The following is an 18,661-nucleotide window of genomic DNA, read 5'->3' on the forward strand; positions in this document are numbered from 1 at the left end:
ACGGTGTTAACAATAACCCGTATGTTAGTTACAAAATTGACAATAAGTAATGCCCATATTCAATAGTCATGATGCATTTTAATACTTTAATGTTCATTTATATGAATTGTTCAATTAATTCATTGATCACCTACACAATGTAGTACTATGGACAAGATTTCATTTCATATTTCATTCAAGATTATGAGTTCGATTATCGGTAGCTTAAGTTTCAAATTTTTTTTATTTAGTAACATAATAATTAGATAGCAATACAAATATAGAAGAAAACAACAGAAACAATAAAAAAAATATGCAACAGGAATAGAACTCAGGATTTTCTTGCCTAAACAATGAAATTTACTGCAATTATAATGGGCGCCAAACCCTCTCTGTCTACCATGAAATAGATGGGACGCGAGACAGATTTTTCATTTTAAAAAATCGTTTCCAAATTTACCTTCAAACGGAGTAGAAAGAAGCGCTAATTTTATTTCCTTTAACTGCCATTTATCATAGACGCCCTACTACACAAAGAATAGGGTTGCCAACATAATATTAATCGAAATTCCTACTTTTACACGGATTTTGTTAAAAGGTATACGATAAAGATAGCTATATATAGTGAATTGTGTATGATTTAATAAAAGTATCCTGTAAGCAGGATACTTACTTTTACTATGTAATTAAAAAACAAAATAACAATATATGTAAATATCATACTAATATTAATTTTTAGAAACTTTGAATAATAATGTTCTCTTTTTGCCTGCTACTTAGGAATAACATCTGAGTCCTCAGGAATAGCAACGCATGGGGGGTATCATAGGCGAAACAGTATACTCTGTTATATCCATGGTACTGCTCATGTCTATAGGCAACGGTTACCACTTTCCATCGGGTGGGCCGTCAGCTTGCTTGCCATTCTAAGTTGCATAAAAAAAAACTTCGTATGCGTGGATTTCAAAAATAGAAAATGAATGAAATAGACCACGTCTAAATGGCGTATCAAGATAAAACATGCAACCGATTTTAAGTTAAACATTCAATTGCAGTAATTTTAACGTGTTGCGGGAACAAATTTACAGACACACAGCGAAAATTTTAAAAAAATATTGTTGTGACTTTTATTGCTCTTATTAAAACCCCTCATACAATTTTTCTTAACCCTTTTAGTGCCATTAATTTTTACTCATATCTACTTAAAAATGCCAAAGATAACTTTGTCGTGTTGATGTCATTTACCCTTGTCTCTAAAAAATTGTATCTTGTCCAAAAATTATCCAATTTTAATATTTTTTTTTACAGCAAGCTAAACAGCGACTGATTTCACGAGCGCTATGACGCTCGTGGCACTTTTAGTTGCAATGCACACGAGCGCGATGGCACTCGTCGGCACTCAAAGGGTTAAATATCTCTAATGTACAAACATCGTGTATTAATAATTTTATTATATTAATAGGATTAATATAATAATAATAATAGTACAGTCAGCAATGACTCAACTGCTGGTTGTACAATTAATAGAACCTTGACTTTCAGGAGCATGCTCTGCACACTTCATTTGTTACACATATCACAGTGTACTGTACTGTGATGTCCATGGTGTTGTTCGTGTGTACAGGCCACGGTTCATATTTCAGAGAGTAGACCGTCAGTTTAATTAACGTGCCACTACTTGGCATAATATAAAAACTACAACCCCTCAAGGCACTGTTGCATTTCACTTACCGGATATTATTCATTCTTAATTTAGTATGTTCAGTTGTCATAACATAGGAAGTGGTTATAAATTTACCTGAAAAAGGAAAAAAATAAAAGAATTAGTCGGATACTTAAATATACAAAAAATAGAATAAAAATACAAACCTGTTTGTAAAAAAAGTAGACCCGATATTTTTCAACAGTATAACCAAATTTACTAAAAGTAAAAAAAAATTACGCCTTATATAAATTGGACTTAAAAAGCTGAGCTAATTTATAATTAATGAAACCTTGCCTTTATAATTTTTATAGCTCTTAGATTTTCAAGATTTGTTTTAAAGTTTGTGTAGGTTGACTTCTGATTTTGTAAATATTATCTTAATAATACAGCAACAAAACTAATAAATTTTTAAAAGTGACTCCATCCAGAGATGGACGTGAGCGGAATAATAGACATGAGCAATACCATGGACATAACAGAATATACTGTTTCGCCCATGATACTCCCATGCGTTGCCATTCCTGAGGACTCAGGTGTTATTCCTCTGTACCGAAACACAGCCATGCAAACACAACTGCTTTACGGTTCAAACACGAATGGGACAGAGGTACCCAAGCAAACGACTTTTGTACAAAGTCTCCCTCTGGTATCATCATCATGAACATATCAGCATTCTCATATAGTATGTATACACTAAGTTTCATAACTTAGTTATTCTGTTAATCCACCAAGAAGTAGCAAAGAAAGAAAGAAACTCATTTTCAAATGTATATTACAGTAAGGATTAAAATTGTACAAAAAGTTATTTTTAAAATAAAAAGATATTAATATATAAAGAGCTCTAACAGATTTTTAATACTAATGAAATATTTATAAAATTGTATTTTTTATTATATTCTTAATTTCGCCGTGCTCGCATTACGTACCACTGCGTATAATAAAAATGGTTGTAAAGTAAGTACTCCGTAGAATTTGCGGAAAAATTGGCGGCTCGCTTTTATTACACATTTGCCTACTAAAACCAGTCATATGAGAAATGAACTCACACGCCGAGGGTTCGTACATAAATATGACATAAAATGACCTTTCATTGTATTCCTCATACGAAAAAGTCATTATTATTAATACTTCAATTGGTAATTTCTTATTTTGGATCATAATTGTGATTAAAAACTGGACCGCATAACTAAGTTTGTTTCTGAAGGTTTTTTAAAAATTCCTTAAAAACGATGGTAATTAGATACATTGTTTTATGTTTCGTCTAATAAATATACGTGAATAACGTATACTTTTATATACTGTTATTATTTCGGACATTTCGCTTCAGAAACTTAAGTGATAAGGGGCTTAGCACCATTTAAAATTGTAGGTTAATTTTGAATTTTTATGTACACCTTTTGAACCCCCTAACAAAGGAAATAAAAGTATTTATTACAATATTTAAATGATATGTAAAACTATTCCAAATTTCAAATTGTTAGCATTAGTAGTTACTAAGATATTTAACGCTGTGACAAACGGACGGTCAAAGTAGCACCATAAATGTTCCTTTGTACTTTTAGATACGGAACCCTAAAAAGTATCGTGTACAACATAAATATATGATGAAGAAATACAAGAAACAATTTAAGAAATTGGCAACCCTACCGACCAAACACGATGGATGAACTCCGTGTCACTAATTGCTTTTAAAGTTTGCCATTCGTCTTGCACTCCCTATTGACTGTTCTAACGGTATCTACGGGGGTTGGCAGATACGAAAGAAGTTACCTCGGACAATATTAGTTCATAATATAAAACTCTAATGACGTAGAATATTTCTCAAGAAAAGTGCACGTTAAAAACTACATAAAGGCATAAAAGATATCAATCTATTACGAAAAAAAAAACTGAATTACATAAATCTATAGCCGTGTAGTATATACAATAGCGCGGAACGTATTCACTTTCTGTTACCCGAGCGCGTGGGAAATATTATTGTTGTAGCAACACTGAATATTGGCGGATTATAAGGTAATTATAGTTTTCTTATCGTTAGAAATTAATTATTAGTTATATAATTTGTAAAAACAAAGTAGCTGTCTACAGCGACTTCGACTGAAGTGAACCCGTTATCAGTCGTAACGTATAAGAAATAAATTTCTAAAAATCCTAAAATACTTAAGTCTATTACTAAGAATAATAAAATATCTCGAGTTTTCAAGTAAAAAAAAAAAAAGTTTTTCTTACAAATTTTTATCTACTATTTCAGCCCCTTACAAAATTTAAATAAAAAAGCAGAACAACTTATATTTTTGTTTTAACAGAATCCTAACTAAACTAACAAGTCTTATCTCCTTTTTATCTTAGGAGATTAATTTAGAATATCTTTTCTTAATACTTACTCTTATTCGAAGAATCATAAAGTTATATAAGCAATTAATTAATATATATATTGTATACATAACATGATATGTACGTATAATGTCTCTGTTATAACTTTTCTTTCTCTTTGAAGTCAAGTACGGACCCTAACACTCGACAGGTCTGTACACCGGCACTTTTTATAAACATTTTTAAGTGTAGTGATGTCGCAAAAAATGCCCTTGAAGATGCTACCTGCTTCGAACAGTGAGGTCGTATTAGGGTTGTACACGTGGTGGTTTCGCACCTTTTATTTTCACAGCATCCCGTCCTTTCTGCCCCAATTTGTATTTTACTTGCAAATGTCCAGATTTCAATCTCGATGTATCTATGGGATTGTATTTTTAGCGATTTCAAGAAAGGTAAATACTCTTGGGAACCTACTAAAAACAAACATAGGTTTTTACAGATTCGCCGAAAAGATAATTGTAACTGCGGACCATCGTTTTAAACTATAGAACATTTCTTGTCCTGTTCATTGCACCCATTATCTTGCATGAACATTAAATTTTTCCATTAAACGACGTTAACGACTAAGCCATATTTTGGTACAAATTGCTTTTTGGTTGCGTTTTTTTGACGAAAGAAAAAGTCTACTCTAAGAATTATCGGGGGGGGCTTAACATATACAAATAATATTAAAATACATTTATTGCAAACAGATAGTATGTTCTTAGAATAAAATAATAATATTCTTTGTCTGGAACCACGTAAATACATTGTGCGTTGAAGACTTTCCCATAAACTACGCATTTTACTGATGTATCAGAAACACGCTGACGGTATTTGGATGAGTATTTGGCTAATATTGCGATTTGTTTGTTCAGTTGTTAGAGTCCATAAGCCTATAATTTTATGCGGCATACACTTAAATCGTTTTCATCATCTGTTCGTATTTCAAATTTGTCACAAAACCTCAATTTTTTACATTCTCGTTTAAAATGGGGTTTACTTTTCAATCGATTTTAAAATGGAGGAAGTCATGATTTGTTTATTATTAAAACATGTTTAATTAATTATCATTGTTGATTATTATTGGTAGTGGCAAACCTACCGCTATATGCTGGATTGATTAATAATAATAATAATGTTTCAGAGAATCATACTAACTGCTCGGTCCTCAAACTAGAATATCCTATGTTACTAGGCACATGAGAATATTATTCTATTTTTATTGTAATCATATCAGCCTTTAACTGTCCACTGCTGAACATAAGCCTCCTCTTTGAGGGTTTTGCCAGTAGTTGCCACGCTTGACAGGTGAACTGGCAACCGCAGTTAGACTAAACATGTTTTAAGAAGGACGCTGCTGCCTATGCCTCGCATTGCCTTAGTTGCCCCTTGCGTTACTCACAAGGGTGGCCTACTCTATGCCGGAACCACACGGCAGACATAAGAATTGTAAATAGAACCAATTGCAAATATATATTTTTATTATATCAGCCGTTAATTATACACTGTTGAACATAGGCTTCTCTCATAAGAGGGGTTTTGCCAGTAGTTGATACGCTTGGCCGGGCAGGTTTGCAATCGCAATTAGGTTTCGATAATGTTTAAAGAGGGATGTTTTTGCTCATCCCTCGATTATTAAGTTCCCAGAATCAGCTCTTACGTCTTCCATGGGAAAGGAAGGGGCGGCCCATTCTATGCCAAAACCAGACCGCATGACAAGAATAGTAAAAAGAATCAATTACAAATATATATTCGAAATTAGTATAACTGTCTTTAAAACCGTTCTATCTTGATATTTTTGTATGTACATATTAAAGTGTCGTGTGTGATAGAACAAGAAATAAATTAATTTGATAACCAAATCAAAGATCTATCCATTAAAGCATCGTCATTAGTTATGAAGGAACCAGAGGCAATAAACATCTGAATATTATTATTACTTACAAATTTAAGCATTTATAATATTAGTAGCTAAGGTACCAATGTTCACAACATGCGACGGTATAAAATTTTGACAACCCTAAATAACCTGACTGAGATGGAGGTACAGTGAGGGGAGAATTGGAGAAAGGCTGTTAAATTACTTTAAAAATAGTCGCTTCTGTGTTCACCATTACGGATCATTAATATTTTCAAGAGAAAAGTTTTTTTTATTACATTTTAACTTAAAAAGGTAGCCTCACAGTTCACTTCTGTTATAATTTTTGAGAATGGTCGTCGCATGGATGACTGACTATAATAACTGTTTGATGTTCATATTCCGGAATCGGTCTCCGATTTTGTCTATAAATTCAGAATTGGAACTTAGCCGCAAATATTTTCTAACACGTACAAAATTTTACAGGAGACATAATGAACATACCAATTCTAAATGTAATCTACTATACTATACTATACCCCTTCCTTTTCTGTGGAACTTAATGGAAGAGGGATAAGCAGCAGCATCCCTCTCGAAACATCAGTAAAGCCTAACTGCGGTTGCCAACTCGCCTGCCAAGCACGGCAACAACTGGTATAATTAATCGTATAGAGATAAGTTATTTCTTAACTTAATACATACTCACAGTGGATTGTTTTTAATGAAATATATATTATCTTTAATAAATACACAGTGTTGTATTACCGTAAAGCACGTCATGCCACGAATTCGTAATCGTAACAATGGCCATAGTAAATCGCATACTAATTCTTAATTTTACCGTTCTTTTTTTAAATTTAAGGAAAAATTAAAGAAGACTATTTTGTTCGCGAGAAATATATTAACCAGAGGCCTTAGGTTATAAATATTTAGAGTTTCATTAAAATAAGTGGTTTCCCTCCATTACAAATGAGATGTGATAAGGAAAAACTTACTCTACACTTTTATTAAGTCTGAGTATAGATTTTATTCAGATAATTAACTAGATCAAATTTATTTCTTGGTAACACAAAAGTGGTCGAAATAAGACCACCCGTTAGAGTGCGACAACAATATGCGTTAGAGGGAGAAAGGCGAGTCTTGTCTATCCTAGAAGGTCTAAAACCGGTCCTGAATCCACTTTCAAGAACCAGTGAACCGTGTTTCTGGTTTGTTGAGAGACGCCGGAAAGCGGACTGTTGCTACTAGGAAACTATTTGTGGGATATCGACAAGGATTAGGATGGGCGATCGATATTTCAGATAATAGTATAAAAATATATTAAAATGTATGCAATTTCACACGCACTGAAATGTGTTGTACCTGTAGGGTGAATTTTAATGATTTCAAATCGGTACCAATACAAATATAACAATTAGACATTAAATGATTCAAATCATCAAGACGTCAAACGTTACGTGAGTAAGCTCGTATTTGTGGTCTAGGTATTCTGAGTTGTGCTCCCCGATTTTCGTTGCCTAGTTAATAATAATTATTTAACAAAACAGTAGATAGACAGTTATTATTATTATATCATACAGATATTCGCAGAAATGCAACCTATTGTTTGTTAAAAAGGCCCCCGTTCAGCATTATACGGCAGTCGACAGACTACGGCGCTGATTTTCAGCGGGGGCCTTTGGTTACACTTATAATTTGAATCACTACGTGAAAAAGAACACGATAAGTTTTACACTTATAATCGTCAGTTGGAAATAAATTATGATTTTTCAAAAGCATTAAAATACAAAAGAAAAATATAACTAATATGAAATTAACTTTACCTACAGCAATATACTACGATACACAAAGTTTCTTATTAGATTATTATTAGCTTGAGAATCGGTCGATTTGTATGGCACTTGTTATTATTATTATTATTCCCCAATTCCTATGGCAATGTCCAAAAATACTGACTTGATGAATGTCTATATCTGAACCTAAATAACCTAAATCTAAACTGTGTGTACAAATTTCTAGACTACTCTTTTTATTAAAAGACACATTATTACATTGAGTTCTAACTTTATTTATAAGAATATTAGTTTACGAATCAAAACCCAACCAAATTACCTACTTTTAAAAGATATTTGAACAAATCTCGTCAGTGGAGAGAGAGTATTAATCAACTCAAGTGATTCTTCAAGCTGTAAAGTCAACTATATCGGCTACTTTTTGGTACATCTGCGGATATTCTGCGGATTGAATTTGCATTTCTATTGCAAAACATCGATAGCCCTTCAAAGATCGCTGAAATGCTTTAAATGAAACCGAGTGGAAATTGCCAATCTTATTTGATAGTAAACACTTTTATCACCCTGTATTTGTACAGTAAGGATTATTACTCAAGAATTTCATATTTGACCGAGTATGAATAATAAATATGTCATAAATATTAATAAATGCGAACAGGTAGAAAACAAAAAAAAAAACAACGGTAATGACATGTAATGTTTATGGAAATGTAACTAAAAACATAATGAGATGGGGTGAGACTAGAACACCGGGTAAGTTTGTTCTAACTTAATATCTTTATCTTCAATATTCATATAACTCCTGTGTATTCGACTGGAAAAATACGGGTGGAAACCGAATCAATTGTAAAATCATCAACATAATCGGTGCTAAACTGACGAAAGTACAGAGAGCGTAACATACACACGGAAAATTAACTACTTAACAAACTCCAGATTTAAATAAATTTAAGTTTCAAAATAAAATTTCGATACAATTCTTACTAATATAAATGTGAGTTTGTTTACTTTTTACCTCTTAGTGTCTTAACGGCTTGACCAATCTGACTGTGGAATTTGGTGAATGTATACGTATATGTATAGAAAGAATCATATAGACAATCTTTAATCCTAGTTAGTGAACATACTCGGTCACGCGAACGAAGTCGCAGGTAAAAGCTAGTTATAAACAGATACGCATTCATTGGACATTAGTCTGCTATCTAACCAAAATTATTCCATGGGAACGCAACGTAATAAACATATTATAATTCCATAAGTTACATCAACTTGTCAAATTTTATCCAAATCGCCGATGTCGAACGTCGTTATAAACCAAATGAATTCAAGAAAGCCAGCAGGTTTTTTCTCTGCAACGTTGGATTCAAATGTGCCAGCAAACTATGGGAAAGGAGAGTGCTACGTTCATCATAACGCCAACAATCAACTAAATGCATCAGGGGCTTGGTGAGAATATTATTGTATTTTATACTAACTACTGCTATATGAAGTATCCGACTTCATCCGCTTGACTGAGATATATTATTTGATGATTATATTAGCTATTACTGTCCACAGCTGAACATAGGCCTCCCCCTATTGAGTTTTGCCAGTAGTTGCCTTGCTTGAGAGACGAGTTGGCAACCGCAGTTAAGCTTTGTTGATGTTTTGAGAGGGACGCTGCTGCCCATCCCTCGACCATTAACTTCCCTTAGTCATCTATTAAGATACTCACGCGAAAGGAAAGGGTGGCCCATTCTATGCCGAAACTACACAATAAGACATATTAATTGATCAGAATAAAAAGTGGTCTAAGTCCTTTAAACCAAATAGGGCGTGTATGCTAAGTTATACCATATTTAAACTATGCTCCTACATTCTATGCTACTTCATGTAGATACTGCCTGTATCTTGTGATACGCTCGAACGATTCTGATAAAACATACACCAGTTTTTAAGTTAATTACTTAGTTCAATAATTAATTTCGTTTAAATCCGTTTAGCCTTTTTCAATCCGTTTAGAATTTAACAAAAGATAAGATTTGAAATTCGGTCATTATATATTATAAACCGGTTCATAAAATTATATTTTATCTAAAGAGATGTACTTACAGATTATTATCATAGAAATTTTATTAAAATCGGTTAAGCACTTTAGCTTTTAAATTATAATAACTGGTTTGTAACCAATGATTTTTTGTTGAACAAAATCTAAAATTATTAGTCAAGTACTAAGTACTTGACTAATAATTTTAGATTTTGTTCTAATATATAATGAAAATTGAATATAATGTATAAATAACTGTTTTTTCGTTCTATTGTTAATTTCTAGGGTCCTTAGCCGATTTTCGTGGAAAAAACTATACCTACAAAATTTTTACTTTATGTTAAAAACCAATTTATACTAGAATGTAGGTTCATATTAACATTTAGAAATAGGTATCAAACATTTAAGAAGCCGCGAAAAAACATTAGCGGGTTAAAGTAACAGTGGTTATGCTACAGAGTAGATAAAACGCTTTTACGTAACCAAAAATGGTGTAAATGTAATATGCAAGTGACCACATCTAAGATGGTACGGTTTGATGGTCGCAACCTATTTGCTTTCCGATCGTAAATACAACTACCTATAACAGACAATAAAAAAATTGTAAGCAATTTTTAAATATTTTCATATTTTGGGGGGGTGGGGGGAGATTATTGGTAACGGGTACTAGCGGCCCCGTCCCAAGCATTATGGGCACATTTAATTTAAGCAATCAGGCCATCAGATCCTTTTTCACGGAGATATGGATGTCTTACGTAAGTTTCCTAATGAGGTAAAAATGGAATAGTAATCACGCCTTTGCTATCGGCATGCACTGACGAGGTACCAGTAAGATATAACAGATGAGAATAAAATAAGATAAGAATGTAGTCAGGTAAGGTAGTGAATTCACAATTTTTTTTTTTTATACAACTTAGAATGGCAAACAAGCTGAGGGCCCACCTGATGGAAAGTGGTAACCGTCGCCTATAGACATGATCACTACCATGGACATAACAGAGTCAACTGTTTTGCCCATGATATCCCCCATGCGTTGCCATTCCTTAGGACTCAGGTATTATTCCTCCGTACCCAGTCAATTCACGCCATATCTCACCCTTCAAACCGAAACACAGCCATGCAAACACAACTGCTTTGTGGTTGAAACACGAATGGGACAGAGGTACCCAAGGAATCGACTTTTGTACAGTCTCCCTCTGGGATTTTTTTTAATAGGTAAAAATGATATCGTGACCTCGCTTGCGCTATCGGAATATATTAACGAGGCACCAGTGAAGGATAATTAGTAAGGATGAAACAGGTCAACTGGTCAGTCGTGACGAATTTATCAATTATAATAATTAACCACGAGTTCCAGGGAGACCGCGTGGAGATGGACTTGACAATGAGGACCAACTAACACGCCCCTCCAGGGGGGAAAGGGATTCTTAGCAATGAAGTTTGACAGCCCCATTGCTAGCAATATGCCCTATTAGGTCCACGTGGTTCCCCCTGGAAACCATCGTGAACAATTATTGCTGAATTCATCACGATGAGCTAACTGACCTGCTTCATCCTCACCTGTCATCCTTCACTGGTGCCCCGTCGGTGTATACCAATAGCGCGCGTGAGGTTACCATTCCATTATCACTCTTTATAAAAAAAAGACGCCCATCCATTAAACCTTATTAAGTCGACCTCCACGCGGTTCCCCCGGAACATCATCGTGGTTAATTCTAGTGGAAATCGTCAGGAGGCTAACTGACCTGTTTTCATCGTCACCTATCATCCCTCGCTGGTGCCCCGCCAGCGTATACCGATAGCGCAGGCAGGGTTACTATTCCATTATCACCCTTTAAATAAAATGCTCCTCCTAGGCAGTTTCATTAAAGTGGATACGATGGTAAATGCTTGTTAGATACGGATTGTGAGATTTTCCAACCCACTTAAAATTACCATTTAATAAAAACAATTAAAACCAATACATTTCTTCCAATATTATTAGGTACTTATTTACTATTTAGATAAAATTGATACAAGTAACAAGTTAGGTACAAGGTACCGAATAATACAATAGTCCTCAGGAATAAGCAGCAACGCATGAAGGTTATCATAGTGGATATGCGATCATCATACCTCTTTTCATCAGGTGGACCGTCAACTAGTTTGCCATTCTAAGTTGCATAAAAAAAAACAAGTACCTGGGAATAGTACCCGAGTACAGAACAGACAAAGCCTCATTTTTAATAGTGAATGTGAGGTAGGTAGTCAACGAAGCACGACGTATATCGCTGCATCGGACCACACTACCAGCAGATAGAAACCTGCATAACATTATTTGTTTCGAAACAAAGAACATAACAGGCATTCCTCAATTTATTTTGATAGATAGATACCCACCTACTTAAATTAGATACGCATGCATCGATTTATATCTTGATTTATTGATAAATACAGGTAAATAGATAAGAACCTACTACAAATACGACAAACTACAAAAATTGTATTTTATATGTTTAATTTATTTATATTCATAAAAATGTTTTTAAGGTATACATAATAAGATAGTGATTTTAGATAATGAAATGATTACCTAGATTCGGAGATAGCGGTTTTCCAATCCACAAGTGAGTCACTACACTTTTACTTCTTTCAAAGTTATATACTTTTAACACAAAGTTTTTTAAACTGTAACGTAATTGTTTTACGGTCGGACGCAGCACTGGAATCGCCCACGCCACACCTCAGTACTTTCGAACCGGTTTTCAAAGGATCAACGTAAAAGTAGCCTCAGATCGAATGAGAACGAAACGTATCCTCCATAGAAACGTTGTCGACGAACTGGCTGCATGAAAAAAAGTAAATGCAGTGTTGCCAGTAGAAGAAAAAAATACTGTGTAACTTTAAAAATAATTAATATCTTTACAATAATTGACTATGTAATTTAACATTTATATACTTAAAAAATAATATATTACATTAACTTCATTTACTTAAAAGCTGTAAATTGTAATTTTCTACGCGTAAATTAGGATATAAACTATAAATAATATAATATAATTATCATATATTATATTATTCCAAACAATTATATATAATATACAAATTCGATTGAAATAAAAAAACCGTACTATAATATATACTACATTAATTTTAATTAAGTAACCAATACTACCAAACACTATCGGATGATTTTAAATGCGTGGTAAGCATGGTTATACAAAAAGAATCACTATATTGTTATACATGAGAATAATTGCATTAATATTTTTGTTGTGTTTTAGGTCTCATAAATCCGACTTACAGCGCAATAGATTTCAATCTAAAACATATAAATATATGTACTTCTAAAAACTATATATTACCAATTTATATTTTGGAATAACTTACTTCTAACTTCTAAAAAGAAAGTATACACAATAAATAAATTAGTCCTTGAAAGTAGTAACCAATAAATACCCCCGTGTACATAATAAGTAAGTGTTGCTTATAATGTTAACGGTATTGGCGTTATGTATGGATTAGTAATTATATCAGATATATCAGATTGTTTGACATTTTTAGTGATATATAAGTATTAATTTTATTAATAGTTAAAGTAATTAATAATTTAGCAATAATTAAATATTAGGGTGAATATAATTTACACAATTCGTTACAAATTTTTAGGATGACAACACTGGTATACAACTTTCATCGCACATTCGGTTCCTGTCGGGAGTTTTCGGACATATTCGCATCCGATACGGTTCAGAGATTTGTAAAAACGGTTACTACGTAGAAAAGAAAAGTAACCTTTAAATAGATAAATAATTTCTAATTATTTATAGTTTTTTATTATATATTTTTTTATTATATGTCTTGTGAATTCGTTGACCGATAGATAGCTGACATATGAAGTGCGATGTAGTCATCACGGAATACACTGTGACACCCATGTTAGCCATCCTCCATCAGTTACTAATCGGTAATAAAACAATGATTGCTCAGTGGCTTGCTCTCTTAATCTTTTCGTTGAAATTACTTCAATTCTCATGCAATCAGATCATTCATGAACTCCAAAAAATACTTATTAAGATTCCAATGACCATTTCTAGCATCCCTAGTTATTTTTCATAAAAAAATTAATTATATACAGGAAAAACTTACCTATTTTAATTATGAAACACTTATTACTTATTAATAATATTTAAAATTTATTTTTATTATTGTGCTGCTAACTAAATTTATAAAATGAAGATTAAATAAATGAGAATTATAAATATGATTCTAATTGGAATTTGAAATTGTACCTACTGATTAAAGATAATTTGCGAATTAATTGAGTCTTCGACGGTTCCGCATACACGCACAGTGTGCTGAGTGAGAATTATAAACTATACCTAATCCTATATAATAATGAAATTAACATGAGACAGATGTTATCGTTAAATAAATATGATTTACAATTCACAAGAAAAGAAATTTATTAGATTCACATACAAATAAACAAGTAAAATTATTTTTGTCAATCTGAAAGACTTTAGTGTATTTAAAATAATTTGATATTTCATTCCACACAAATAACCATAAGTTTTTTAATCGTGACAATTTTAGAACAGAACTGTGATCGGTGTACTTAAAGTTTATTGATTAAAAAATTATGTAATGTAATGACATGAATGTAAAGTTTTTAGTGGTAGATTTAAATGCATCGTAATATTGACATTTTCGTTCACTGACAAACCACTTTTTAAATAATCAATCAGAAATATTATATTTGTATTACTGGAACTCAGTGGGGGGAAAGGCATTGTTAGTAATGGGCTCTAATAGCCCCATTACTAGCAATATACCCTCTCAGGTTGACCTCCACGCGGTTTCCCATTGGAAACCATCATGTTTAATTCTTGTCGAATTCATCATGGTGGGCCAACTAACCTGCAATCATTCTCACCTATCATCTTCCACTGGTGCCTCGTCAGTGTATACCGATAGCGCGGGCGGGGTTACCAATCCATTTTCATCAATTAAAAAAAACTGGAACCCAGTAATAGACAAAATACATAGGAAGACTTTGTACAAAATCGTTTGCTTGGGCATCTCTGTCCCATTCGTATTTCTACCGTGAAGCAGTTGTATTTGCATGGCTGTGTTTCAGTTTGAAGGGTGGAATATGGCAGTGAATTTATAGGGTACAGAGGAATATCACCTGAGTCCTAAGGAATGGCAACGCATGGGAGATATCATGGGCGAAACAGTATAATCTGTTATGTCTATGGTACTGCTCATGTGTGGCGACGGTTACCACTTTCCATCAGGTGGGCCGTCAGCTTGTATGCCATTCTAAGTTGCATTTAAAAAAAATACAATAAGCATTATAACCTCACTACAGTGTACGTTTATTAATTCATTAAATAAAGACGCAGTCAGTGTGTGTGCATGCATCAAGCGAGGTATTACCACAGCTTTATATTCTTATTTTGCTGTTCATTTTAGATAAAACGGATTGACTTTTGAATGTTCCCTCTAAAAGAGTGCCGTAGTAAATTTAACAATAAAAAAGAAAAAGAAAATATTTTAAATATCTATGGATCGTATTGAGAAAATGGGCTGTTGTATCGTTAAAAACAAGTTTTTGCAGGCACCATTTAGTTGGATGGACACGACTAATTATAAACAATTTGGACGGAAGCATGATGAAATTCTATCCGTTACGTACCTAAGGTCCGTTAGGTAGAATTCTGAAATAGAAAGCAATAACAACTTGAATTAAAATAATCAGGAGACCTATTGAGAAGGGGACGAGTCCCTAAAACATGAAATATTAGTAATACTTGGTAATACGTAGGTACAATAATTGAGTACGTACCAATTAATAGCTATTAGAAAATAATTAAATTAGTCAAACAAGCAACGTGATTAAAATTAATGACGTTTATATTCAATATCTAGCTTGAATCATGTTTGATTGGATTTTCGAAGGCGAAGTACCTATTCCTTTTATTATTGTTTTCCATCTAAAAATTTTCAAGAAGACAAAAATATCTGCATATTATTATTCTAGTACATTATTAACTGTTCACTGCTGAACATAGGCCTTTACAATATAAGGGGGTTTGCCAGTAGTTACCACGTTTGGCAGGCAGAATGGTAACCGAAGTTAGGCTTTGACGATGTTTCAAGTGGGATTTTGCCGTCCATTATTATTCTAGAAAATTCTGAAATTCCCAAATTGTGACAATCATAGCTAAAGTTAAAAAGATTACAAATCAATCTAACTTACAGAAAGAGTTTCTAAAAGACCAGTAGAGTAGAAAAGTATCCAATATCCAAACCAGATATTACATAAAATATATTAAAAAAAAAAAACTACTGGCGAATTTAACGCTTCGTTTTTGGAGTCCTAAAAATGTAACCCACATTCTATTTTAGACTATAATACGGCACAAAACACTCAACTTCTTATTAGAGGATCAAAAATACTTAGGCTTTAATGTCAAGCCTAGATCATGAACAAAATCGAATGATACATCGAAGAAAGTAGAATAGGCGACCAGTGGCCGGCTTTCATGCTGCTAATTGCGTACACAATGTGTAACCAGTTCGATTCTCGAGCCCGTATCACTTTCCTATTCTATTTATGGTACAATAACATGTCTGTGACCACGTTCACCCTACTCTTTGTACTTACATAGACTAGTCCTTTCTACGGTTTGATTATAATATCATTAACGATGGAATCTTTTGTGGCTCATTACATTTTACGACTACAATGTTGTTTTAATAAATAACAAACTCCATTTTCCAACACACGTGATATTTTAGTTTAAAATCATAAGAAATTACAAGGTTTGAAGTTCTTGGCCAGGTTTCTTCTAAATATTAGGTACATCATGAGTTCTTTACGGAACTTTGAATGGCAAACTATGTCAACTAACAGAAAATAGCATCTATCGTCTATATACATGAATAATAGCATGATCATCTTAGATTACAAAATCACGCCCATGGACCGAAACATAGTCATACAATCACAGGTCACGATGAAATACAACTGGGGCAGAAATACCTAAGCAAACGTCCGAGGAGAAAAAGGATTGTTAATAATGTAGTCTAATAGCCTCATTGCTGGCAACGTAGGATATATATCTTCTATATAATATAGATATATACTATAGATCTTCTCATGCCCAATCGAAAACAGTCTTGATTAATTCCAGGTAAATTAAGTAGGATGGGCTAAGTGACCTGCCTTATGTCTTCATCTATCGTCCGTTACTGGTGTTCCACCAGCATATAACGTTAGCACAGACGCGATTACCATTTCATTATCACTCATTTAAAAAAAAAGCGATCTTTATACTAGGTCTTATTACGCTCAGCAATATGCGTGGAGCACCTCTGGTACTATTTGCCAACATTGTGGTAGATATACAAAAATCAGTCCAGTATTCAACATTTTTCTGTCCACTTACTCTTCTTGTAGCACAAAAACAATATAAGTAATTGTTTATTGTCACAAAACTGACATTTATAAGGTCAGATCACCAAATATTTATCCAAAATATACAAGAAGTTATAAAAGGAAGAATCGCTTGTCACTTAGTAAACCCCGAATTGTTCGCAAATATCACCAAGTTATATGGAAAAACTTCTCCCGGCGATATACGTGGGTAATCTATACGTATGACGAAATCGTATAAAAGTTTTATCTGCATCTACATACGAGTATATCAGAGGTAGAAAGACAAGTGCCTTCTGTAATATAGCTATTTTTTTTTTTGTGAAAATAACTTGTCAATTTATACAGGTATAATACTTAATCTATGATTTATCCCTGAAGTGAATTACTTTATCTCTGAATTATCTTGAGGATTTATACTACATATATAAACAAATAGTAACCCGCCCCATCTTCAAACGGTTTATTAAGCATGTGTTTAAAAAAAATCAACATCAATTGTGGCTAACCAGTTACTTTCATAGAAAAACTGACCTATTGAATGGATTTTGATAAAATTTCTATGGAGTCAATCTAGAAGTATATCCTATCAGATAAAAAATAAATAAATATGAGGTAGTTTCCTAAAAAAAATACAACCCAATTAAGAATATTCTTATTCTGAAGTCGGTTAAAAATGCGATAATATAATTTTCTATAGGTGAAAAAAATTTGCCTGCCTTATAACTGCTTGTTACGAAGCAATATAGGGCAGGTATCTATGAAACTTCTCGTATGTAGAGCCGATATGTACGAAACATGAACGAAACAAAACAAATTTACAATTGAAATTGCGTTTTTTGGAAAGTAATATTAATACACTTATTACTTGAAGAACAAAATATTGAGACATTATTAAATATTATTATTTTAACAAAGTAAAACAATGTGTAATTTACAAATTGGAAATAATCAGTCTACTACACAAATGTATAAAAGTATGCTCCAAAACTAATTAACTATTTAAAACAAGCGGCAAAATTATTCTGTATTAGAAAATATACAACAACATTTTTAGCCGATTATAAAACTAGGTCAATCATACAAAAAATGACATCCCCAACAGCTGAACAAACAAACATTCTATGAAATATTATATCTATTACAATTGTACATTACTTAAACGGGCAACAACTTTAGCCTCAACACATAACTGGGTATTTTTTTCCAATTTGGACAATGACTTTATTGAAGTGTACAAAACTAAGAGTTCTCTACCTTACTATCAGAGTGTTTAATAATAAACATACCTAAATAAAAAAAAAAAAAAAGTTCTATAATTCATAATAATTACGTATTCAGTTGGCGTAAGAGTACGTAATTAATTAATTCTAAATTAAGTTCTTAAGTTAAGTTCAAGTTTATTAAGTTCTTAAAATTATTCTAAGTTCTTGCTACTTCTACTTATTTTCTTTTTGACTTTTTGACCATGATCATTGATCTTTACCCGTTGTTAATTAATCATTTCACAGAGGTGTTGCAG

At 32.8% G+C, this 18,661-nt stretch overlaps 1 protein-coding gene across 10 annotated transcripts in view; it reads right to left on the reverse strand.

The window, feature by feature from the left end:
• Positions 1-12,537, reverse strand: part of LOC113514210 (fasciclin-3-like) — a 163,604-nt gene extending 151,067 nt beyond the window's left edge. For all 10 annotated transcript variants that reach the window (XM_026898219.3, XM_052893180.1, XM_052893183.1 and 7 more), the window contains exon 1: positions 12,289-12,537. The gene's annotated coding sequence lies outside the window, so the exon portion shown is untranslated. The remainder of the gene's footprint in view (positions 1-12,288) is intronic.
• Between the last annotated feature and the right edge of the window lie 6,124 nt (positions 12,538-18,661).

Source organism: Galleria mellonella, unplaced genomic scaffold, assembly GCF_026898425.1.
Source record: "Galleria mellonella isolate WM207_F2 unplaced genomic scaffold, CSIRO_AGI_GalMel_v1 utg172, whole genome shotgun sequence".
Lineage (NCBI taxonomy): Eukaryota > Metazoa > Arthropoda > Insecta > Lepidoptera > Pyralidae > Galleria > Galleria mellonella.